Source organism: Siphateles boraxobius, unplaced genomic scaffold (assembly GCF_051911475.1).
Source record: "Siphateles boraxobius isolate OS27281-9 unplaced genomic scaffold, OSU_SipBor_1 22, whole genome shotgun sequence".
NCBI lineage: Eukaryota > Metazoa > Chordata > Actinopteri > Cypriniformes > Leuciscidae > Siphateles > Siphateles boraxobius.
The window spans coordinates 21,339,117-21,364,207 of NW_027508833.1; the positions used below are offsets into that span (position 1 = coordinate 21,339,117).

Below are 25,091 nucleotides of genomic sequence, written 5' to 3' on the forward strand. Positions count from 1 at the left end.
TCCTTGACTGTGCTTCACAACAAATTCATTATCTTAATTAAACAAACAAATGAAGGAAGATGCTATAATAAGATATGGGGAAATTTGAGTGATTCATATAAGAGATGTAGCAAACTAGGATTGGTGCATCGTGGATTGATTTGTTCATCTCATGTGGAGAGTGAGTTTGATGTTTCTGATTTTTACTATAACATAGTCCATTTTTAACACACCTGATTCAGATCACCAGCTTGTTAGGAGAGACTCCTTGATTTGAACTGAGTGTGTCAGATAAGAGGGACATACAAAATGTGCAGAGCAGTGGGTCCCGAGGACTGGAGTTGAGAACCACTGCTTTAGGGAACGTTCCCCTAACGTTGCAATCTTTAGGTAACGTTCCCATAACATTTTTTTTACATTCCCCTAACCTTTAAAAAAACTTTAACAACCAATTTTATTATTATAAAAAAAATGGAAAAAAATCCAAGTCCAGGCAGGTTAAAAAAGAAAAATCCTTTAATATTTAGTCGAGGGCTAAACCATTAAAAAACACCAATGCAAGTATAAGTATTGCTTGATTTTGTCTGTTTGTTACCAATACCCTGATGAAGGCCAGTGGGCCGATACGCGTTGGTGTTTTTTAATGGTTTAGCCCTCGACTTAATATTAAAGGCTTTTACTTTTGTAACCTTCTGAGTGCCTGGACTTGGATTTGTTTCCATTTTTTTTTTACATTTAACCCTTCCAAGAGCACCACAGGATACAAGGGACACCAGCAGCGCTCCAGCTTCCTTTTGTTTAGGCAATTTTATTATTACTTTAAACTGTCTGTGCATGAGCAGGAATTAATTATTACATATTAGCAGGAATGAATGACGGGCAAACTTGATGGGATTTAAAACTTTAAATACAATATTAAATTTAAAAAATACAAAAAATATAAAAGGCCTAAAAAAATGCAAGAATTAGTATCAGTTTTATACAGTTTTAGCATACAGCTATACAAATAAGACATATCAGTACAAGTACAAATGGAGTGGGATGAAGAGTGCAAAGTAATAGTGCAAATGTAGTGTGCAAAATGCATATTGGAATTATAAAGTATGTAATGTGTAGGTGAATGGCCAAAGTGGCAAAAATACAATTGCTTTAATAAAAAATACAAAAAATGCAGATTGTCAGGTCCTGGAAGACCTTCTTTGCCTTTCTGGCCCGTAGACTATACTGTTTTAGCACGTCATTGGTTGCCACTCGCCATAGTATGCGATGGATGGCAGTACCTCTGGTCGAACCTCCAAGTGTTTTACATGTAGAACATGTAGAAATACAAATTATACATGTAGAAGAAGTGGAGATTTTGTACAATCTCATTTTGAAAGAGCCCTCAGTTCAGTTATAATGATATTTGAAGTTATGCAATTATATAGTGTTAATCTTGGGGCAGGGTAGGGCAGGACTATGGCCACTTAATTACCAGTTTGTCCCTCCTCTCCTGTTGATCGAGACTCCCGTCAAACTCCTCCAGCTCTGTGACTGTTGAACAGGGCGACAGCAACATGTCATCGACTGGAGCAAAGGGAGGTGACTGGAAACTCCTTAAGAGCATGAGCTCTTATCTTCTCCTCAAATGTGTCCATCCGCTGTGACATGCGGGTAATGGATGTCCTCATGTCTATGGAAGAATGAATGGTGTTAGTTTTAGTTGTTATACAATATATACTTGCATATGTGAACAACTTAAGTGAGACTTCTTACCTCTCATTTCCATCTCCAAGGCTGAGCCACCTCCCTCTGTGTGATGAGTTCTGCTGTTTACAACAACAAAAAAAGTCAAGTTACTTTCAAGTTCCTTGTCATGAAATTGTATTTAATTGGAAATGGAAAATTCAAAGCCACTGTATCTTCAGGCCAAGCTTGCGTCACAATAGACCCATCCAATTCTGGGTGACCGGCTGGTTTTCTGTGTGGTGTTGACTCATCTAAAAAGAAAGCAGATATGAATATTGATCAGTTCATTTATGGTAGGTTTCTTGCAAATGGCAAAAAAAAAAAAAAAAAAAAAAACAACAACAACAACTTACATGCAGGTGGTGGAGGCATCTGCTGAAATGAAAAAAAAGGCAGGAAGAGACAAACACATCAGAACAGTCACATGATATGCACCAGGTTGAATGTCAGTAGTTCCATGGTAGGAAATATGACTCTGTTTTCTTAAATGCATGCATAAATGTTAACTTACGGACAAGGCTTCCAGACACACACTCCGAACTGGAATGCTTTCTCGCTTGTGGAACAGATTAATCGGAAATAAAAGACCAAACAATTTGTACAGATTGCAAAAAGAACATTTGAATCGTGTAAATAATGTAGTCTGTACTTAAGCTCTAACCATCACTTAAAGAATCCGCCATGAACCTACTTGGGCATCTACACTGCCTTTTGTGGACGCTTGCATCATCTTCCGTCTTAGTGCTGGAAGTCTCCATCAGCCGCTGACATTTTTCCATGGCTTTGGCGTAGGAATCTACGTCAAGAGAACAACGTTTTTGTGGGCCAGTAGCAGAACAAAGCAGTATTACCATACAGAGAAAACTATTATTTATTTATATATAGAATAGCAGCAATAGGTCACCTGTACACAGCCAGATTTTCTTGACTGGATATTTGGCCCAACTTTTGTAGGGCAAAAGGCACGCGCTGACTTGGGCTCTCACATTGTGCGCAGTCTAGTAGCAGAAGACGGCCTTTTTTGGAAAAATGTACTTTATTTCAGATAATTTGCATGTCTCCTTAAAGCATACACGTTGTGCACAGCAGCAAACAAAGACTCAAACAAAGCCCAATATATATGCATTACATATATGCATTACAGATATGCATTACAGATGCATTACATATGAATTACAGCCATTAGCTGGAGCTATATCCATTATTACAGCTACAGGACCCAAAACAGTTATATGACCATGTGCAGTGCCGGAATATAACAAAGCCCTACGAGGGAAAGGGCTTAAGGTTAAACTCCAAACCCTTGCATTACAACCACAACATCATGAAACTGTAACGTATTTCACTTACTTTTTCGTGAGAATGTGAAGCTGTGTAAGTCGTTGGTTGTTGTTGTTGGTCGTTGGTTGTTTTTCCAAGACTTCCTGATAGTGAATGGTCTACTGGGTTCTACGTAGACTTACTCATTTCTTCCAGCCAAACAGGAACGTCCATGTTGCGTCACACGCCTTAACGTCAGGCAAACTGGCCAATCAGCATTTTAGAGGGTAACTTTAAACTAAAATAGAGTGTGTTGCTCTCTCTGACACAGTGGAACTACCACGTATAGTGTTTCTTTCCTGCACTTAAACATTAGATATGAAGTTTTTTTATTTTTATTTACTGTTTAAATGTAAAAGTATAATACTACAGTGTGTGACATTACAGTGTGTGACATTATTTGCTCGATGGTACAGGAATGCCAATGGTACAGGAATAAATGAAACATGTTCTGAATGTATTCTAAGAGTGATAGCAGAAAACTATTATAAAAAAATATTTTACCGAAGTATTATTATTTGTTTAATCCTACGTGAAACTCACAAACAGTGTGAGTGCTACGTGTGTATTTCTATAAAGAGACGGAAAACATATATAAAAAAAATTAACTAAACAAGCACCCCAAGCTTGTAGGCAACATGAACTGGTCAGTTAAGTTGGGAGCTAACAATAACTAAAATGTGTCTATAACATTAAGGGCTCTAATATACCTGTACTCAAACACACCAATTTATCTTGAGCGTCCATTTACCTGAAAGCCACTGAAAGAAGACGGGTTCCCTGGCAAGTACTGTGTATCCAGAAGCACTTTGGTAGATGTAAATAGCACAACTAGGAAGTCAGGAAAGGACTTCAATTGGTCACCTGAAAGCAGAGGCACTTCCCCCAACTGGCATGGGGGTGTAACGGTTGGATTTGTACCGAACTGAGCCACTTGTTAGAAGTGAAATGTGAAATCAAAGAAGTGAATTTTCTTAACTGTGAAAGTCGTTCTATTGATAGATTCTTGTTTTACGTATTTTCAACTAATACAGTTAAAAAACGAAATCAAGCACAAAAGTATTGTTTTTAGCTAAATTGAAAATACATTCTCTTGCTATGCCGTTTATCTTACTTAGATTTCATAAGACCAATCATTTTTGAGTGAATCTAAATCAAGTGACTGAAAACATTTTATATGCTACGTCAAAAACTTAAATGGAGCTGGTTTACATAAACGTTTCAAAACCGCACTCAGAACAGCCAAAAACAACCAAACGGGAACGTTGTGTGGAGGTACAGTTCAACCACAGGAGAACGTTTTAGTTTGTTGGTTCCCTTGACGTTTAGGGAATGTTGTAACCTTGAGGGAACGTTCACTTAATGTTAGTTTTTGGTTTGGTTCAAACTAACCTTTAGAGAACCATAAACTAACGTTCCCTAAACATTCTGTGTTAGTGGGGCTGTCCCCCTCTGATGGTCACAATAGTTGTATCATGTATCTGGGCTTAAAGCACACTGAGGCAGCTCTTGTGGATGAGTCATGTTCCCATTGCGGGAATATGACCATCTTGGTGTTGAGGCCGAGACTCACTGTCATTTGCGAGGGTGGAGTCCCCATCCCCAGGCCCCGCTCTGGTGTTTCTTCTGAGTTACCTTCCCAGAAGAAGCCTGGAGTGCCATCTGGGCTGGGTGACCTTAGGATTACAGTGACGGGTAATCTGCCCGGCAAAGCCCCGTGGATCCCTTTGTATGCGATAGGGCTCGAGTAGAACCCTCCACCGTATCCCGAACTGTCTTGGTTGGATGATTGGTTTCTCTGAGCGGGTCGGTCTGGTTCTCAGCCCGCCGCTCCGGTACCTTTCTTTCCTGAAGTGCATGAGGAGTTGACAAGGGCATGGACGGCACCTTTCTCTGCCAGGAATCGCCTGAGTAGCTCCTCCCCCCTCACTACCCTTGATGGGGGAGCGGTGAAGGGTTATGAGGCTATCCCTCCCATGGAGCGGTCTGTTGCGATGCAATTGTGTCCAGCGACCGCTACCTCATGGAAGGGGGATCCTTGTCTTCCCTCTACGGCCTGTAAGTTTTAGACCGTTCTGACGGGCAAGGCATACAAAGCCTGTGGGCATCGTCTCTGCATGCCATGACGTTGCTTCAGGGCCACCAGGCCCAGGCACTCATGAACATGCACGAGGGTAGCCCAGACCGTGAGCTCATGGGTGAGCCCCGAACTGCAACCGACCTTGCCCTCCGTGGCACGAAGGTTGCAGCTCGCGCGATAGGTCTGGCGATGTCCACCCTGGTGGTCCAGGAGCGCCATCTCTGGCTCAACCTGGCTGGCATAAGAGAAGCGGAGAAAGTTCGGTTTCTCGACTCTCCCATCTCACAGGTTGGGCTATTCGGCAACACGGTAGAGAACTCTGCCCAGCAGTTCACTGCCACCCAGAAGCAGACGGAGGCCATCCGGCACATCCTGCCCCGGCGGCCTGCTGCTGCCTCCACCCATCTGCCGGGGGTAGATCCTCTGCCTGCTAGTTGATGAGGGCGTCCGCCTGCAGCCGCCTCCACTCCCGCTGGACCATCGCAGCAGTCTCCACCCAGGTTTCAGCGTGGAGCCGGCCCCAGAAGGGGGCACCCCGTCCACTTCAGGCGGTGCCAAACGAGGTGGCAAGCGAAAGCGCACCTGAGCGGACCACCCAGGGATGGAGGAATGCTCCTAGGAGATGGTCAACGATCCACCCCCTTCTCTTGGTGGAGGGCTGGGTGAAGTTTTTGTTTTATGTGTGTGTGTGTGTGTGTGAGTGTCTGTTAAGAAAGGGCAATTTCTACATTCCTGGGCCCCAAGAGTCCTAGTCTGGCGGTGTGTGACCCTGCAAAGCTTTGCACCCTTCAGCCTCCTCTTGTTCGCCAGCCGGCAGTCACATGCGGTTCAAGGACCCGGTCATCCGCCTTCTCATGCATCCCCTGCGACTCAGTGGAGTCAGGTAAGTGTTGCACTGCACACTCAGACACCGTTTTGGGTCGTCTTTGTGCCTCTCGAGCTGTGTCCCTGTCCTCCACCTCGCAGCCCCACCTCGGGTATGTCTGTGGTTCCCTGGCCCCTGGCCAGCTTCTGGAAGCTTAAAATGCTTCCCAACCCGTCCAGCTGTCCCAAAACTGTATCATCCGACTCGGCTTGCTACTATATTCGTGCGACTTCCGCCCAAGCTCAGTGATATTCATCATACCTAAGTGTTGAACAGATATGCTCCTAAAGATTTAGTGATATTTATCACACCTAGGTGTTGAGCAGTGTGAGCAGATGTGTGCGCACATCGCAGTCTACTGGCGAACGACGCGATGCAGCCGCCCCTCCAGTCGATATGAAGGCCGGCTTTTAAAATAAGCCTGTACTTCATTGTACCCTAGAGAGATGGGTCACGGCCACCTTGGTCCTGTGTTAATTGAGACGGGCCTTTTTTGAAAGCCTCCGTTCAATTCGCTACACAGAGTTGCATTTCCAAATGCCCCGTCCCCAAGGTTGGTCTGCAGCGTTCGACCTGAGGGAGATGTAATTCAGATCTCTATCCTTCCACACCACAGGCCATCCTGTATTCATGCATTTGAAATGTGTGAAGTATCAGTACAAAGTCTTACCCTTCTAGTGCTCATAGCCAGTTGGGTCCTCAGGTCAACTGGGAAAGAGCAAACTCGTCCACAGGCTGAGGATCTGTTTTCTAGTTTGTTGATGGACTCGGTCCAACGCATCTCTAAAAGAGTGTGTGTCTGGTCAGTGCTGTATAGAAGTGAGAACGGGTCCCCATGAAAACTTTTCAGAGGCTCCTGGTGCATATGGCAGATGCAGCCTCACGGCTTCCTCCATATGAAGACTGCTTCAGTACTAACTTCATGGCCGAGTCCCGAGGTGGCCGTGTGAAAACACCTTGGCCTGCCGCCAGACCCTCAGCCTGTAAACAGACTTTTTGTTTCTCCGGGCCAGCAGCTTCTAGAATGAGGGTCCATCAACACCAGCTGAGGGGCCACGTACAAAGGGCATGCAGTAACGGAGGTCTGGGCGGCCCTTCGACTGCAATGGCATCCATTGCCTCGAATTATTTGCAGTTTCCTCGCTTTGAGACACCGCTGTTCAGCGAGCATGTACAGGTCTGAAAAGACAATATTTCGACCGCTGAGCTACACTCCCCTTGCATGTCACAACTCACCCACCACCTCCTCCTCAGAGTAAGAAGCTTCTAAGGTCGCTTCATTCCACTTATTACTTCTGACCTGCTCAATCGGGCCGCTGACAAGCCTCACGACAGCTTCTGGCCCAGTCCCCCAGGCGGTCCAGCTGTTGGGACCACTTCGGGGCTGCACAGTTACCTCTGTTGCCCCTCTGGACTCGTCCCTCCGCCAGTTTTCTTCTATCTGTGTGGACACCCCTCGACACAGAAAGACTCTGGCCAAAGCTGGCCCGGGGCCCTCACAGAAATGTGTTCCCAAGTGAGCCTTCTTGGACACAACTGTGCGAAAGTCAGAGAAGAGATGGAGCAGGTCTTGCTAGTTGCCTCCTTATTGGCCCAACCAGACCTCACCTCTCGACAGCCCTTCCTGACTCCTTCCTCTGAGTACATTCTCAAGTTTGGGGCATGATGGCACCCACGTTTGGACCTTGGAGAATTCCAGATCTGGTTCTAAAATAATGGGGGCGGGGGTTCTGAATGCTACCGCAATAATTGTTTATGCTGTAGAGACCATCACTTCTGTGAGAGCACCCTCTGAAAATGAGGAATGCTCCCCCTTAGAAGTGGAACCTATTAATTGAAATGAGTCTTCTCTCCTTTCTGGAGATCCCGAAGGTGTTCGATCATTTCAGTGTTTTCTTTTCTGCTAATGGCTTGGAGTGAGGGCTATCTCCTCCACCTCAAAATGTTGTTGCCTCTGTTTTGATGCACATCAGGATGCAGTGGATACAAATCCATGGGAAGCACAACTTGATCGTCAGTTTCCTGAGGGGAGCAAGGAGACTGAATCTCTCTTTACCCTCTTGGGACATATCTCTGGTGTTACCTCACTGCAGAGACCTCCTGTAAGTAAGTTAGAAGTCCTGTTTTTAGAGAAACAGTTCTTCTGCATGCTTCGTCTCTCTCTAGAGGGTAGATAACGCTTTCCCAGTGGTCTTGTGGAACAGCAGTGACATCCCTGGCCTAAGCCCTGTCTATGAAGGTATTTTTGGTGCAAAACTACTTAACGCCTGTGACAGTGAAATTTGTAGTTGTAGAGAATAGCCACACATGATCAGTAAATTTGAAGTCACAGAGAGAAATGCATTAAGAGTTGCAAACTGGTAGACTTTTTTTCTCTCCCACAAACACAACACAACAGTTACACCTTCTCAAATTCGTCATTGCAGGTGCACACATCCTATTCTACAAATCACAAATTAATAAACTCGTGCGCTCACATTTTTGCTACAATTGCTGCACATGAGCTTACTGTGGGCAAACAGTTGTGCTGCTTAACTTGCCCGTATTATACATTTTAAGATTTTACCTTGTAAAAGGTTTGCAAAGTTTTAAAGATCAAAGTGCACGACAATTCGAGTTATTGTCTCGTAAAATTAGACACCTATGGTCTTCATTGTCTGTCTATGAACAATGTCTACCTTGAGCCACTCTCAAACACTGTAGTTGTTTTTTGTTGTGTACATGTCGAGAAGTAAATACTTCCAAAGGATGAGTTTGTGAATTGTCAGTGGTAAAAATTCCTTTTTACAATGATACCACAGTAGTTTAACTTCAACTTTTTGTTGTGCTCCTGTCATTTTACTGACGAATCGATCGCTTCTCAAATTTTGGTGAAATCAACGCAGGATTTTCAAAACGCTTATCCATTAAAGACGGGGCATTACCCACATTATTGGTACCAATTTGTTCCTCTGAATCACAACCGATAAGCATGATTAATTATCAATCTACACTTTTTCTACCAAGTGTTCAAAATACATAGTTTTGTGTTGTATGGGGTCTTCACCCAGTGCAGCTGTAGGTCTCTGTTAACGAGTTAACTCACATTACTGTCTTGAAATAGTTCTGCTTATCTGCTGTGGACTCAGTATCTCCTAAAACTGTGTCGATTAATGCAGATTTTCTGTCTTTCTTACTACCTTAAGCAATGATAAAGGATGGAGAAAAATGTTGGTTTACAAACTGTAATGTTACATCAGTTATTTCTTAATCTGTTTATTTTATCTGGTTTCCCTTTTGTGCTGCATATGTTGCACAGACCCTTTTGACTGCACTAGTCATCAAGACTGTTGCATAGTTACTGTATATTTATATATTTATATACTATTACATAAGGATTTATTTATGGGCAAAACAGCAGACAGTTGGTCTACAGTTGGTCATCTCAAGTAATTATACTGTCATCATGCATATTTGTATCCTTCGCCATCACCTCCCTTTACTCTAATTATGTCTTTTTAATTGTGTGAAGGAGGAAGAATTTTCCCTGCAGCCTCCGGGGGCCTTCGGTAGGTAGGCGTACGGCTGGAGACACAGATACAAACCTTTGAACTTCAAGAGACAAACAAGCAGCTCTGTGCGTGCAAAGGCGGAGAGACCTCGCTGTGTGAACCAGTGTGAAGGCAGAGTACATTGTCAGTTCATAGTATATCGTGCCAAGGGCTCTGCTTCCTAAAACCTCCCCCTCATTATATCTCAGCATATGCCACATTAAAGTCAGTACTTTTCAGATTCACTTATACAAATTTAAGAAGACTGGATAGTAACAATGCATGCATAATTTGCCATAGGGAAACAGATGCAAACTATTTCAATGTCTCTTAACCCCCCATATTTGCAAGGTAAAGGCTGATTACAGCAGACTGTCAAGTTTTCTTGTGTATACACAGGACTGTCTTTCAGATATTGAGGGTATGTTTACGACAGCGATGTACTAAAAATGGAAAAGTTTTTTCCTTTGTGTATTTGAAAAGTTTCACGTACAGACAAGGATCTTAGTTCACAAGGATCTACGTAAACTAAAACCAGGCCAGTAGTTGGCGATGTCACTTTAGAAATTAGGGCTGGAACAACCCAATGTAATCAATTACGTTGATTACACACTGTTTATGTCCATCCCTCATCCCCTGTCATGATTCACACAAAACAAAGCTCTAGAGCAGATGCTAATGGCAGTGCGCTTAGGTTAAGTTGGTCTACATGAATCCAGATACATTCGAAAACGTAAAGTTTCTCATCCACACTGAATATGACGACAATGGCTGCTTTGGCCAGGTGGTATTTATAGCATAGGGGGGCGGGACACTTTAGATTCTAGAGAGCATTTGATTGGACAGAGGATGTGATGAGAGGCTGAAGTCTGTGGTGATGTCATAAACATCTGAGATCTATTTTAGCGGAAGTGAGGGACTGTAAGTTTTAAATGCATTTGTCTCCTAAATGTGAATTTTGTCATTGTTTTGAACACACCAGCTTATCCATAACCTTAAAGCTAACATATTCATACTAAAAGCTAAAAAACGTACATTTTGATTTCAAGGGGCCTTTAAGTGGCCCTGCCATACTTGCCATTAGCATCTGCACTACAGTTTTGAATTGTGTGAAACATGACAAGGGATTAGGGATGAATATAAATAGTGCGTAATTGATTATGTAGATGCATGATTCCAGCCCTAAAAGAAACACTACATCCCTGTGCACCTTCAAAATCTTTTGCAGAGCATGAATACAAACAATAAATATACACTTTGCAGGAGAAGCATTTATAAACCCATTATCTTGAGCAGCACAAACACAGTCCTGTAGTACACCATTGTTGTTTTGGTTGCAGAGCCGGCGCCAGCCGAGCACTGATGAGGGGGCGTCTGAAATACCGAGAGGGGGCGTTCACATTAACGCACGTCACCACTTTTTGCCAGGGTCGATCTTCTCCCCACCACTTTTTAAAACATCTTCGCGGCACGGATGTACCAATACAAATTAATAAAACATCTCCAGTTAACTAGCAGAGGATTCATTTTGTTCGTTTGTCAAATTAGAGTTGTTCTAGCGCTGAAATGTGTTGCTTTTTAAATCAAGTGATCAAAGTGCTCGTTGCCGCTGCGATCAGTGAAGCGGATACAGTGTTGTCTTGTGGCTCGCGCAGTTTTCACACTGACGCGCGTTTCAATCTATCGCTGTTGCGGGAGACTCTATTCGTTACAATGAAATCACAAAATAAAATGCACACAAACGTGTCCCTGCTTGATATAGACTGTTATAGACGATTGATAAGATGTTTTGATGAGAGAGAGAAAAAAAAACTTTTTGCTAAAAAGGCTTAGCCTTCCCCTGGCCACGGACTTGAGACTAGCAATATACAATTCGAGTGAAATTTTCTCCCTCAAAAGCAGCCTGACTGCTTCTACTAGTTGCTTTTATAAAGAAATGCTCAGGGCCGGCGCCACGTTGCTGGTCTAGGATCAGTTTCCTCCACTCCATAACCAAATGATAAGTGCGACTGGGCTGGCTCAGCTGTGGTCTGTGGAAAACGACGTAAACTGCATGCGTGCGCACGCGCAGAGATAATTCATGCGCGTGATAATTCATTTTATGCAGGATTTATGCATTTTTTTCGATAAACAATTTTTAAATAAATGAAAGCAATATAATTTATAAATTGCAATGTTTTTATTAAATTGTTATCACTTTAAATACTCATTCATTTGCACGTTAATTGTGTCCGAGCCCGGCCCGGCCCGACAAATTAACTGTAATTATGAGCCCGAGCCTGTTTAGGGATAAAAATTGCTAGCTATGAAATTAGCCTTGGCAAGACAAAGACGTCAGCTATTTTGTTTAAAAAATCAGCAACATTTCCTCTAAATTTACTGACGTTCTCAACTACTTTCTAAGTTACTTTCCCCCGCCCGCAACATTAATGTTTTATCCCGCTCCTGCCCACAAATAGACTTTTTTTCTGTACCTCCAGGACAGGATAGTGACGGGAAATTTCGTCGGTTCGGGTCAAGTTCGGGCTCGGGTAGAGAATCTAGCAGCTAAGCTCTAATTGAGAGTGACATAACCACAAAACTAAACAACGAGGGCAACATCAACGCATGATGCCATGTCTAAACACAGGATTTTGCTGCATTAGGTAAGGCCATGTTTATTTATATTGGCTGCCAGGCATACAGTGCTTGTTTTTTTTTTTTGCTCAAATTAACAGTTTGTAAAGGTATAGTTGCGCTAATAACAAGTGAGTTAATGGGAGCGTTTATACTGGGACGCTTAAGTTGTTGCTAGGCGACGTTGGTTAAAACTACATGGTTAGGAAATCTATTTAAATGCAGGGGAAGCGCACATCTTAGCCTTACCCTGGAGTTGGTTCACCCTCCGCCTATGCCGACTCTCCCGATTGCCCCCGATATGCATTATTCAACCTTGAAATTATGGAATATCCGTTCTACAGTCCGTAGCCGTCGTGTGATCTTTCCCGTATGAGAAATTTAACGTAATGCTAGGGTGAGCGAGCACGCAAAATCAAACGACCAATCAAAATTCGACTTTGTCTAACAGACTGTCCTTAATTAAAATATTATTAATTCAGCTTAATATTCACAAAAACAAGAAAATGTGAAAATGTAATTGGCAAATGTGATTTTTAAATAGCATATTTTATCAATACAATCCCGTTTACATTCATGGTGATCTGAGGGGGCGGGAGAGTCCCGTTGAGGGGGCGTCGCCCCCTCACGCCCCCCCGTGGCGCCGGCCCTGTTTGGTTGTTAAGTACTTGTGTATACCTATTGACAGAGTGCATATTATGCATGCACTTGACGTCACTGTTTTCACAATTCACATTTTTGTAGTATACACAGAGCAAACGCAAAAAAGTTTTTAGTTAAAAACACTGATGTGTAAGCGGCCCCTTAGGCATCATTTCTTGATCATGTGTTAATAAATTATGCAGGTGCAAGACTAAAATATTTCCATATAAATATTTAAAACATATTTGTATTTTTTTTCAATTATTAAATTAAGGATGCAGTGCATTACTACACATATTTCCATAAAAAATACAGCATACAATATTTTAAATAAAATGAAATATAAATAAGTATTAATAAAGTTGCTCCCAAAGCAATTTACAAAGGAGACCAAAGCTATTTTACCTTCCTTGCCATCACAATGGCATATTATTAGGTGTTCAAGCACGAAGTTCCGAAAACTTATTGTATTTGTACTGATTTTTATTATTATTAATATTCTGCCGTAGAACGCATCGTGCAGCCCAAACCGTAAGTGCTGGAGAGCTGAAACTTTGTCAGATGGTAATACAAAAATCGAGGAGAGGTTATCAAATTATGAGCCCGATTGGCCCATAGGTGGCGCTATAGCAACCAAAAGCGCGAAACTACTCATAACTCCTAGACCTTATGTCGTAAACTCAAGTGTCTTATATCATTGGAAAGCTGGACGCCTGACGGACAAAACGTATATCTCCGATTTCATTTCCGCCATGATAGATTTTGAATTTTGTCAAAAAACTACTTTTGAGATCTAGTCCCTGTTTTTTTGCCCGGTCGGAACCAAACCAGTGCAGAAATGTTCTCTGGAGTCTGAATATCAATAATTATTGAAAAAAAGTTGAAATATAACTCTATAACTCAAGAAGTAAATGAGATAGCTTCACCAAACTCGGTACACATGTGAATGAGTTCATTCTGAGGTTACAGTAAAAAAATCGCGTCGATTTAACACTAGGTGGCGTTATAACATTAATAAAACATAAAAAGGGCTATGACCACCTGACTGTTAGTCCGATTGACTTGAAAATCGGTATGCTGTGTCTTGGTCCAAGGCCCCATCTATGTATATAAGGACATTGGCGTATCTCAAAAAACATGGCCGCCATCGGCCAATGAATTTGCGAACCTATTAGACAAGGTTAAAGGAGGTCGATCAGCATGAAACTCGTTGGGCATGTTCAACTCATGGCTCAACAGGTCTGTAAGAGTTTTGAAAGAAATCGGCCACTAGTAAGCGCTAACGAGTTTTACGGCTCTGTAATCACGTGGTGTTGCACACATCCCCACAATATGCATATCATTTGATAGATCTCCTCATGCTGAACAACTTTGCCTCTTGAACCATTGCTGTCAATCAAATCGTTCATTAAATATTCACGAATATGTTAAAAAAAACTACTTTTGCAAACTAGTCCTAGGTTTTTCGCCCGATCGGAACCAGACCAGTCTAGGACAATTCTCTGGACTCTCTAGATCAATAATTATTGAAAAAAAGTTGAACTTTGTCCTTTGGTTTGCTATAAGAGGGTAATTTAGAAAATGGGCGTGACAAAATATACTCAAAAGCCTATAAATCATAAATAAAAAATCAGAACTTCACAAAAATTTATGAGCATATGTGTCATAACAATGTGAAGAAGCTTGCAGAGTTTCATGGAGATCGGACCATAGGTGGCGCTATAACTGTTAAAAAGCTTTAAAACCATATATTTCATGGTAAATTGCCTGTATTGGATGTAAATGGTATTTTCCATCTATGATCAGATAATTTTCAAATCATAATTTCAAATCATGGTTTAAAACCAGTGCAGTACAATTCTCTGGACTCTCTAGATCAATAATTATCAGAAAAGGTATAACTTCTTCATTTGGATGGCTATAATAGGGTGTATAACAGCCAATAAGTGGTATTTTACTGCCCCCTGCTGTCATTTCATCATACTACTCCCTAATATTGTTATATATAATTCATATTTAGACTTTATAAAATCAATATTTTACCATTTACAATCACATTTTGTTAAAATTCATGTATTATTCACAATTGTGTCACAGGAAGGCCTTCCAGATTTCAGATTTTTTCACTTTCTCCTTCCCGAGATATAAGTGAAAAACCAAATTTCCATTCATTCATTTCAACTCTATATAGGCTGTAATACCACTGTTGTCCATTAGAAGGAGCACCTGTATTAGACATGTTTAATCTTTTTATCATCTTTCAGCATTGGCTTACAAACAAATGCTTAAAGCTATTTTTTTAAATTAGTTGTATTTTATTACATCACAAAGAAATATGTGAAATGCTTATAGACCATTAAAAGAGATTTCATAAATAACATCCACACGTGTGTGTGTGTGTGTGTGTGTGTGTGTGTGTGTGTGTGTGTGTGTGTGTGTGTGTGTGTGTGTGTGTGTGTGTGTGTGTGTGTGTGTGTGTGTGTGTGTGTAAGCATGCATTATGGAGTTAACATGAAAAACTGGTTTGCTTTAGTGCAGAATAATGGTGAAACCAACTAGTTTAAAATGAAAGTGAGCCAATAAGTGGTCTTCTACTGCCCTCTGCTGGCGATTTTACTTCTTAAAGCTATTTTTTTATTATTATTATGGACTGGTAATATAGTTTAATATTATTAAACTATATTACCTAAATATTAAAATAAACTAAATTAGATTTTATCAACCATATTAAATTAAATTAGATTTTCACAATAACATCCCAAAACTGTGAGTGTGTGTAAGCATGCATTATTGAGTAAACATGAAAATTTGAGAATTTTTTTTCAATAAAATTATATGAATAAAATGAAAACTAAAAATTGCGCTTTAAATGGGAAACCTGTAATATGCATTTTTTAACCTACCATTTATTTAAAATATGTATAGCTATGACAAAATGTGTTTATTAGAGTTAATATGAAAAATGTGCCATTAAAAAATTCATGGAATCAAACCAATTCATAGAAAACAAAACTGTAGTTTAATGCCAGATGCACATAATACAATGTTCTTTTAAAAAACAATGCATATGAAAATAAGTAACATTAACAATCAATTAATTTATTCAAGTTCAATTGTTTGCATATTGAAGAATGTCTCTGTGGTATCATTTCATTCATTTCAATTTTTTGCACATATGGAAGAAGAAAAGTATTTGCATTAATATATGTTCAAAACTATATTGCATATATATATAAATATATATATATAAAGTTTTCACAGGTGCTTTTGCACACGTGTAGACATATGCTCACACACACACACACACAAATGTTGTTGTTGTTGTTTTTTCATTGCTATTGGGATGTGTCATCATGAAAATATACTTTAATGGTCTATAAGCATTTCACATATTTCTTTGTGAAGCTAGATGAGCACGGGACGTTTCAAACAAGCTATCCCACAAGAATCTAGGTGGTCTAGGTAAGGAGTTGCAGCCGTTCCAAGCCGGAGGTCTCATGGATTATATATATATACAGGTCCTTCTCAAAAAATTAGCATATTGTGATAAAGTTCATTATTTTCCATAATGTAATGATACAAATTAAACTTTCATATATTTTAGATTCATTGCACACCAACTGAAATATTTCAGGTCTTTTATTGTTTTAATACTGATGATTTTGGCATACAGCTCATGAAAACCCAAAATTCTTGTCTCAAAAAATTAGCATATTTCATCCGACCAATAAAATAAGTGTTTTTATTACAAAAAAAAAGTCAACCTTCAAATAATTATGTTCAGTTATGCACTCAAGAGTCAATACTTGGTCAGGAATCCTTTTGCAGAAATGACTGCTTCAATGCGGCGTGGCATGGAGGCAATCAGCCTGTGGCACTGCTGAGGTGTTATGGAGGCCCAGGATGCTTCGATAGCGGCCTTAAGCTCATCCAGAGTGTTGGGTCTTGCGTCTCTCAACTTTCTCTTCACAATATCCCACAGATTCTCTATGGGGTTCAGGTCAGGAGAGTTGGCAGGCCAATAGAGCACAGTAATACCATGGTCAGTAAACCATTTACCAGTGGTTTTGGCACTGTGAGCAGGTGCCAGGTCGTGCTGAAAAATGAAATCTTCATCTCCATAAAGATTTTCAGCAGATGGAAGCATGAAGTGCTCCAAAATCTCCTGATAGCTAGCTGCATTGACCCTGCCCTTGATAAAACACAGTGGACCAACACCAGCAGCTGACATGGCACCCCAGACCATCACTGACTGTAGGTACTTGACACTGGACTTCAAGCATTTTGGCATTTCCTTCTCCCCAGTCTTCCTCCAGACTCTGGCACCTTGATTTACGAATGACATGCAAAACTGAGCAACAGTCCAGTGCTGCTTCTCTGTAGCCCAGGTCAGGCGCTTCTGCCGCTGTTTCTGGTTCAAAAGTGGCTTGACCTGGGGAATGCGGCACCTGTAGCCCATTTCCTACACACACCTGTGCACGGTGGCTCTGGATGTTTCTACTCCAGACTCAGTCCACTGCTTCCGCAGGTCCCCCAAGGTCTGGAATCGGTCCTTCTCCACAATCTTCCTCAGGGTCCGGTCATCTCTTCTCGTTGTGCAGCGTTTTTTGCCACACTTTTTCCTTCCCACAGACTTCCCACTGAGGTGCCTTGATACAGCACTCTGGGAACAGACTATTTGTTCAGAAATTTCTTTCTGTGGGTTACCCTCTTGCTTGAGGTTGTCAATGATGGCCTTCTGGACAGCAGTCAGGTCGGCAGTCTTACCCATGATTGCGGTTTTGAGTAATGAAACAGGCTGGGAGTTTTTAAAAGCCTCAGGAATCTTTTGCAGGTGTTTAGAGTTAATTAGTTGATTCAGATGATTAGGTTAATAGCTCGTTTAGAGACCCTTTTCATGATATGCTAATTTTTTGAGACAGGAATTTTGGGTTTTCATGAGCTGTATGCCAAAATCATCAGTATTAAAACAATAAAAGACCTGAAATATTTCAGTTGGTGTGCAATGAATCTAAAATATATGACAGTTTAATTTTTATCATTACATTATGGAAAATAATTAACTTTATCACAATATGCTAATTTTTTGAGAAGGACCTGTATATATGTGAAATGCTTATAGACCATTAAAGTATATTTTCATAATGACACATCCCAATAGCATTGAAAAAAACAACAACAACAACAACAACATTTTTGTGTGTGTGTGTGTGAGCATATGTCTACACATGTGTGCAAAAGCACCTGTGAAAACTTTTTATTAATAAGTATAATGGCCAGCAGAGGGCAGTAGAAGACCACTTATTGGCTCACTTTCATTTTGACAGACCTGATTTTCACCAGTATTCTGCACTAAAGCAAACATGTTTTTCCATGTTAACTATTATAAGACAATCATTTTTTTTTATCAAAGTGTATCACTTCATTGCTATTGACACTTCACATCAATGCTAGCAATGTGGAAAATTATGGTAAATCACGATAGAAACATGGTAAATCATAGTAAATAATACTATTACATGGTGTATCATGGCAAATAATGCTAGCAATGTGATGAATAGGGCTGTCGCGGTTAAGCAATTTCCCTTGCGGTTATTATGGGTGCTCAATAGCGCGATATGCGGTATTACCGCCGTTTTTTTTTTTTTTTTTTTTACAAACCTAATTTATCCTGATTTTACTGCATACAAAACTCAATTGTTGAGTTATGTAGTAGCCTATATATTGTTGCTTTGTAACTGACAGAGAGACACGTTTTAAAACATTTTTGTTTATTGTTAATGCCAAACATGACAAGAACTTGCTTTTTCCAATTAAAAAAATTAAAGAAATCAAACAGTTCCAAATAATCACATGAAAACAAGTAATAATAAAATGCCTTTTTTAATTTGAAAAACGAAAGAATTCTTAAAGTAGGCTATCACATGAAAACAATGTGTAGGCCTGTGAGAATACAGAAAATAAACTTAAGCGTTAAAGAATGCGATTTAGACCTGGGTTATCATGTCCTTGTTTCGCGCTAGGAAAACCAACATATTAACCTTATGTGGTTTCAGGGAGGATCACAGGGGGTAACAATATTCCCCGTGGCACTGAAAACCCTTTCCGACGGCGTGCTTGTTGCACAAATACACATATATTTGCGTGCGACTTTGGACAGCAGCGGAAATCTAGCCTGATTATCGCGCCACCAGGACAGTGGATTCGCGTTGGAGTCGATGCACTCCTCATGCAGATAGCGCGTGAGCTCGTTATCTGATCGCGCTCTCTTGGGTATGGGCGCTGACGCGGAGGTTGTCCGTGACTTCAGCAGGTCTCCAAGAGTCTTTTTCTTTGCTGCAGGTGGCACCACCGCTTGCCCTTCGTCCCCAACCTCAGACACGCGGACAGCGGTCTCTTCGTCCTCCACTCCCACCATCTCTTCGATGAGTGCGGATTTTGTCTCCGTGTCATTGATATGATCGCCCCTATATCGAGGATCTAAACAACACGCCTTTGCCAAAAGTTTTTGTAAGGCAGCTGGTTCATACTTCCCATGTAGAACACTACGCATTTTATGCTTTATGTCCGATGTTAAGGTGGTATCCTCGGATGATGGTTTAAGCATATCTTCTGTCAGGAGTTTCAGGACGGGTTTGACTGAAGACACTGTAACGTAGCTCTCGCCAGACAGCAGATCCGTAAATTCAGCCGCGGGTTTCAGTGCTGCATTCACGGACTCAAGGACAGCGATGTCCTGCCAGCTTGGATTTAGATGTTGATGTCTCCGGTCATCCAAAACTCTTCTGATAGCCGGGATTTACTCTAAAACCCTTTCCACCATTTTCTGTTTGGTGCCCCATCTTGTAGCGCAGTCCTGAACAGAGTATTGGCCGTTAAATCATTGAATAGAAATTAGCCAAGGACATCATCTAGCCTAATTAGCCTACCAAAAATAAATTATCGACTAGGCTACATTTTAAATTATTTATTCGTTTCGATATAGGCTATTTTTACTAAACAAAAAATAGCCTACATTAAATAAAAATTAATTTAAATTGATTAATAAATTAACATTAAATTAATTTTAATATTAATGTGCATAGACATTTTATGGACGTTAAATTGAGCTGAAGTTAACCTAAATATGTTTTTTTTTCTTCAATATATCTTACCTTTTTAAATAATTTTCGTTTCAAAATATTTATTTTAAACAAAAAATACATTAAATCCAGAAACAGACAAGTATTGCTAACAGTAGGCTATTTTGTTTAATTTTTATAATTTAATTTTTATTTATTGGCTAATAACATGATCAATAAGTTAGCAAATAGTTTAAATGATAACTTACCAATATGAGGCCATGCTGAGGAATTTGAAGTTCAGCTTGTGCTTTCACTAGATCTCTTCTCTTCAACCAGCTTTGAGAAAATGTACTAACCAGTGTGTGACACAGGCCCATTGCTTCGGGCTGTGCGGTCTTTGACGCTTGCCATTGCGTTTGTAACTGCCAAATGTAAATTGTGACCAAAGCAGTTCAGCCACGGCCAGTTCAACTTTTTGACTGCTGCAACGATGTTGGCCCCATTGTCTGTAGTGATACAGGCGAGCTTCTTCTCATCCAGGGACCACTCTTCAAATGTGTGCCGGAGAGCATCCGAAATATTATCGGACGTGTGGTTTTCGGGCATGAACACTGTTTCGAGGCAACGTGATTTCAGAATCCATTCTATGCTGAGATAATAAACCGTTAGACTCATATAAGGAGTCATATTGACACTTGACCACATATCGGTTGTGGCAGAAAAGTAGTCGACATTCATAAGCTCGCTTTTGATCGATGTCTTTACCGTGCTGTACCTTTTTGGCACAGCAGTTTCTGAAAAGTAGGTTTTGCCCGGCAACTCGTACTGCTTGTCAAATTTTTGAAGCATTCACTTGAATGCAGGTTTCTCCACCATGTTGAATGGAACCATCTCCTGAACTAGATACTGGGTAACAGCGGCTGTAAGGCATTAATGCCTGTTACTTTCACGGCTGTATTTTACATATTTCCCAAAGGCTTCAGCTACTCCTAACTGTCGGCTGGTTTCAGTTGTTCTTTTTGATGTCTGGTCTCAGTTGTTCTTTTTGATGTTGCTCCGCGACCTGATGCTTGAGGGGCCAGCTGTGCATTAATGGCTGGATGACAGTTAGCGAGATGACACCTCAAATTAGATGTATTGCCGCGTGTCACAGGAACCTTTTTGCCGCAAATTTTGCATATTGCCTCATCTAAATTCGCTGGCTCGCCCTTTTCATTGGGTTGAAAGCCGAAATGTTCCCAAACTGGCGACGTGAGATTAGGTTTTGGGACGAGAGCGACTGCCATCGTTTCAGTAGGCCTTTTCAAAATAAACGAAACACCAGATAGAGCTGCAATGGTTCGCGGGAAAATGACGTAACACTCTTGCATAATTATTAATTTATTTAACATTAAATGCACAGTGACAAATTGTAAAAGAAGAAGCTAGGCCACAGCCTTATGAAAAAAAAAATGAACACTGCGGTTGCCGCGGTTTCTGCGGTTGCTTTCCTTCCTCTGCGGATGGCTGGTCAATAGCGCGGTATTACAATATTGCGGTTATCACGACAGCCCTAGTGATGAATCATGGTAAATCATGCTACAATCCTGGTAAATCATTCTAGAATGTGGTATATCATGATAAATCATCCTATAACATGGTAAATCATGGTAAACTGGTAAATCATGCTAGAATCATATTAAATCATACTGGAATGTGTTCAATTGTGGTAAACCATGCTAGAACAGGGTAAATCATGGTGAATCATACTGGAACTTGGTATATCATGTTAAACTGTGGTAAATCATGCTAGATTCATGGGAAATCATACTGCAACATGGTAAATCATGCTAAAACATGGTCTATTCCATTTATGATGTCAGTGGTTAAATGCTTGCTACATAAAACTTAATGTCTTTTGATGCTTGTGTGGTTAAAAATCTTCAATTTCTTAACTGCTTGAACACCGCTAAATGCTGCTTGCAGCTTTAATTATTTTGTATAATTTTTCAATAATATATTTTTTTCTTTGGAATAGATTGCACAATGAATCTTTTACAATTAAATTATATTAAATAATCAAGTGAGTGAATAAAAATAAGCTGTGATATTGATGTTAAACAACCCACATAAGTCAATTGGGCTCAAGTCTTGAACGAATCAGTTATTTTTGTTTACATTAATTTGAAAAGCTATATCGATGATGTTAGTTGTTTGTCTGCCTTCCTCAGAAGCACCATTGTTTACTCTGAACACACAAGCACACATCATTAGGAAAGAAGACCGCTAGATATTGAATCTTTTGAGGCCTCTTTCATTATCAGTTTGTTTATTTCACATGCTGTAAAAAATCCTGAGTACATGATTGAACGATAAGTATCTTCCAAACTGTCTGAGGATAAAACACCTCTCTTATGGCACACAACACATCCTGCCTGTTCTCATGGTACCTCAACTCACTTAAAACTGAATAAATTCACTCCATCATGGGCACATCAGCATTTACATTTAACATTATGAACGTGGATGGTTTTGGGTGAATGTGAAAAGTTCCCTCAATACTAATATTACGGTCAACAAAACAACAACAAGAGCATCTACTACTAGCATATTGCCAAGTGAAAACAAAACCAGGGCAACAAAATATGTAACAGAATATCAGATGTTGACAGCATAATCGAGAAAAGCTTAAGGCACAGTTTAACCGAAGTCCACCGATTTTAAAAACGCCTGAGAACATATGACACTTCAGAACCCAAATTATGGAGTAACAATCTATCCCAGCATGCAGCCTGTGCAAGAAGGTGGGAGGTGTTTATGCCTTTCACTTCACTGGCCTCCTTTCTCTCACATTTATCTTCCCTAGCATGATTGACAGGTTGTGAGCTGTCAGTCAGCTCAAATGAGAAGAGCCATCTGTCTAAATCACACGGCTTCTAAAGTGCCAGCAACACATGAGGCGCTCCAAGAAGAAGGAACAGCGACAATGCTTTCCACCAGGAAAGAGCAGCATTAGCATCACATTGTGTTTAATATGCATCATAAAGGAAGTTGTAAGTTGAGGGGCGTGTGCTCTCTGGACCCATATTTTGCAATGATTAACAGGAAATCCTTCGAAATGTGTTTTTATATGCTTTTTCTCAAATCCAAACTACAATATTCTACAATATTTGTTTTAGTTTCATGCTATAAATTTATTTGAGCTATCAGTTTAATCACATTATAAAAATGTAATTGAAAATATTAAAATATAATTGAAATATTAATCATATAAATGTTGTCAAATCTAAATCAGTTTCGATAACTGAAAAAGGCTGAAATAAAATACAATCCACATATTAGATGAAAATTTTAAATAAAACGCACTCTGTTACTAATGTAACCTCGGTTCTCTCTAGAAGAGGGAACGGTAACGCTTTATTTCGATAGTCCACTTTAGACATTCAACTAGCTATAAGTAACTTTGCAGCTACATGTCAACTAACTGTCATTAGAGTATTAGTAGACTGTCTGCTTCATATCTGCTAACACTTTATTTTGTTGGTCCCCCAACAGACATTCTACTGACTATAAGTAACTTAGCAACTACAAGTCAACTTGTTCTCATAACCCGAACCCTAACACCTAACCCTAACCTAACAGTCTACTACAGCCTACTAATACTCTAATGACAGTTAGCTGACATGTAGTTGAAAAGTTACTTATAGTTAGTAGAATGTCTAAAGTGACTATCGTAATGAAGTGTAACCGAGGGAACTAGTACTGCGTAATATCTTACGCTAGGGTAAAAAATATTTTTCATGACTCGCCTGGCATTCTTCTCTGAGCCTGCACCTCTACCCGCTGTAGTGCCGCGCCGCAAAAAGTGCCGTACTCACCGGATCCCTGAGCCTTCTCCAGCCCACGAAAGCTCTCTGGTTTGCCCGCCAGCTTCTGCCCTTTTTTTTTTTTCGCCCTTCCCTGTGGGCCTCTAGTCAGTTAACGTAGTGTGATTGCGTAGTGCTACGTCACTTGATAAACTTGAGCCACTGTAGTCGCTTGGACTATTGTAACGATGTCTTTCATAACTATTCAAGGCTGGCAAGTTTCAATCCCTTAGAGGCCTATGGAGGAGTGATCTAGCTCTCAGATTTCATAAAAAATATCTTAACTGGTGTTCCGAAGATGAACGAAGGTCTTACGGGGTTGGAACAACATGAGGGTGAGTAATTACTGACAGAATTTTCATTTTTGGGTGAACTATCCCTTTAATATTGGAAACAGTTGTGCTGCTATATATATATATCGTCGCTGCCTGATGAAACTCGCATGTCCAAAATGGTTACTTTTCAGGAAGTGAAAAAAACACCGTCATTTCAAAAGCAGTTGAACGTTGCATAGCCTACTTGGTACGGCATCTTTAAATGTAACCATATTCTTGCCAGTGTAATGATATAGGCTAATCCACATTTGACCAAAATCGAGTTTAAATGGACATACATGCATATTTTACAGTAACGGTGGTCGATACGCGTTCTTCCAATCATTAATTAGAATGACCTAGTCGCGTTTCATATTGACAGATGAATAGGCTACGCTCAGTTTATTAAATAGCCTACGTCTCAGTTTATTAAATACGCTCAGTTTATTAAATGTCTCTTGCAAACTATGAAGGGACAATGAATCAATATACTGACATGGGAATGCTAGACTGATACTTTGTTTGCACAGTCCAATAATTTTGTACCGTAATTTTGTGAATATATAATAAACTTGTGAACAGTTGTCAAAAACAAACGTTTGCTGATACTTTACCTCACAGTGTTTCTCGCCTATCCAATGCTGAGCTTCCAGAGACGCTTCAAGAGATTTCCAAGACACATGCGCGAGAACTGAGAAGAGGACGTTCTTCTTCTAATACTTCTTGTTCAGTTCTCGCGCATGCGTCGTGGAAATCTCTCGAACTCTCGTCTCAGGCCCACAAGGAAGAAAAGGAATAGTCGAATAAACTCGTTATTTATGTTTTTTTTTTCGGAAAAAAAGTATTCTCGTCGCTTCATAAACTTATAGTTGAGCCACTGTAGGCACATGGAATATTTAAATATGTTCTTTAATGACTTTCTGGGCCGTCAAGTTTCATTCCCTCAGGCAGCCTATGTAGCAGTGATCCACCTCTCAGATTTAATCAAAATATCTTCATTTGTGTTCCGAAGATGAACGAAGGTCTTACGGGGTTGGTACAGCATGGGGGTGAGTAATTAATGACTTAATTTTCATTTTTGGGTGAACTAACCCTTTAAGATGAAACT

General features: G+C 40.4%; 1 long non-coding RNA gene across 1 annotated transcript; it reads right to left on the minus strand.

The window, feature by feature from the left end:
* Nucleotides 1–1,593: 1,593 nt before the first annotated feature.
* On the minus strand, nt 1,594–2,728 carry LOC143746384 (uncharacterized). The gene is made up of 4 exons (XR_013206526.1): nt 2,612–2,728; nt 2,061–2,503; nt 1,735–1,958; nt 1,594–1,651 (listed from the first exon to the last, which is right to left on the minus strand). It is a non-coding gene; the product is annotated as an uncharacterized LOC143746384 (long non-coding RNA).
* Nucleotides 2,729–25,091: the final 22,363 nt, after the last annotated feature.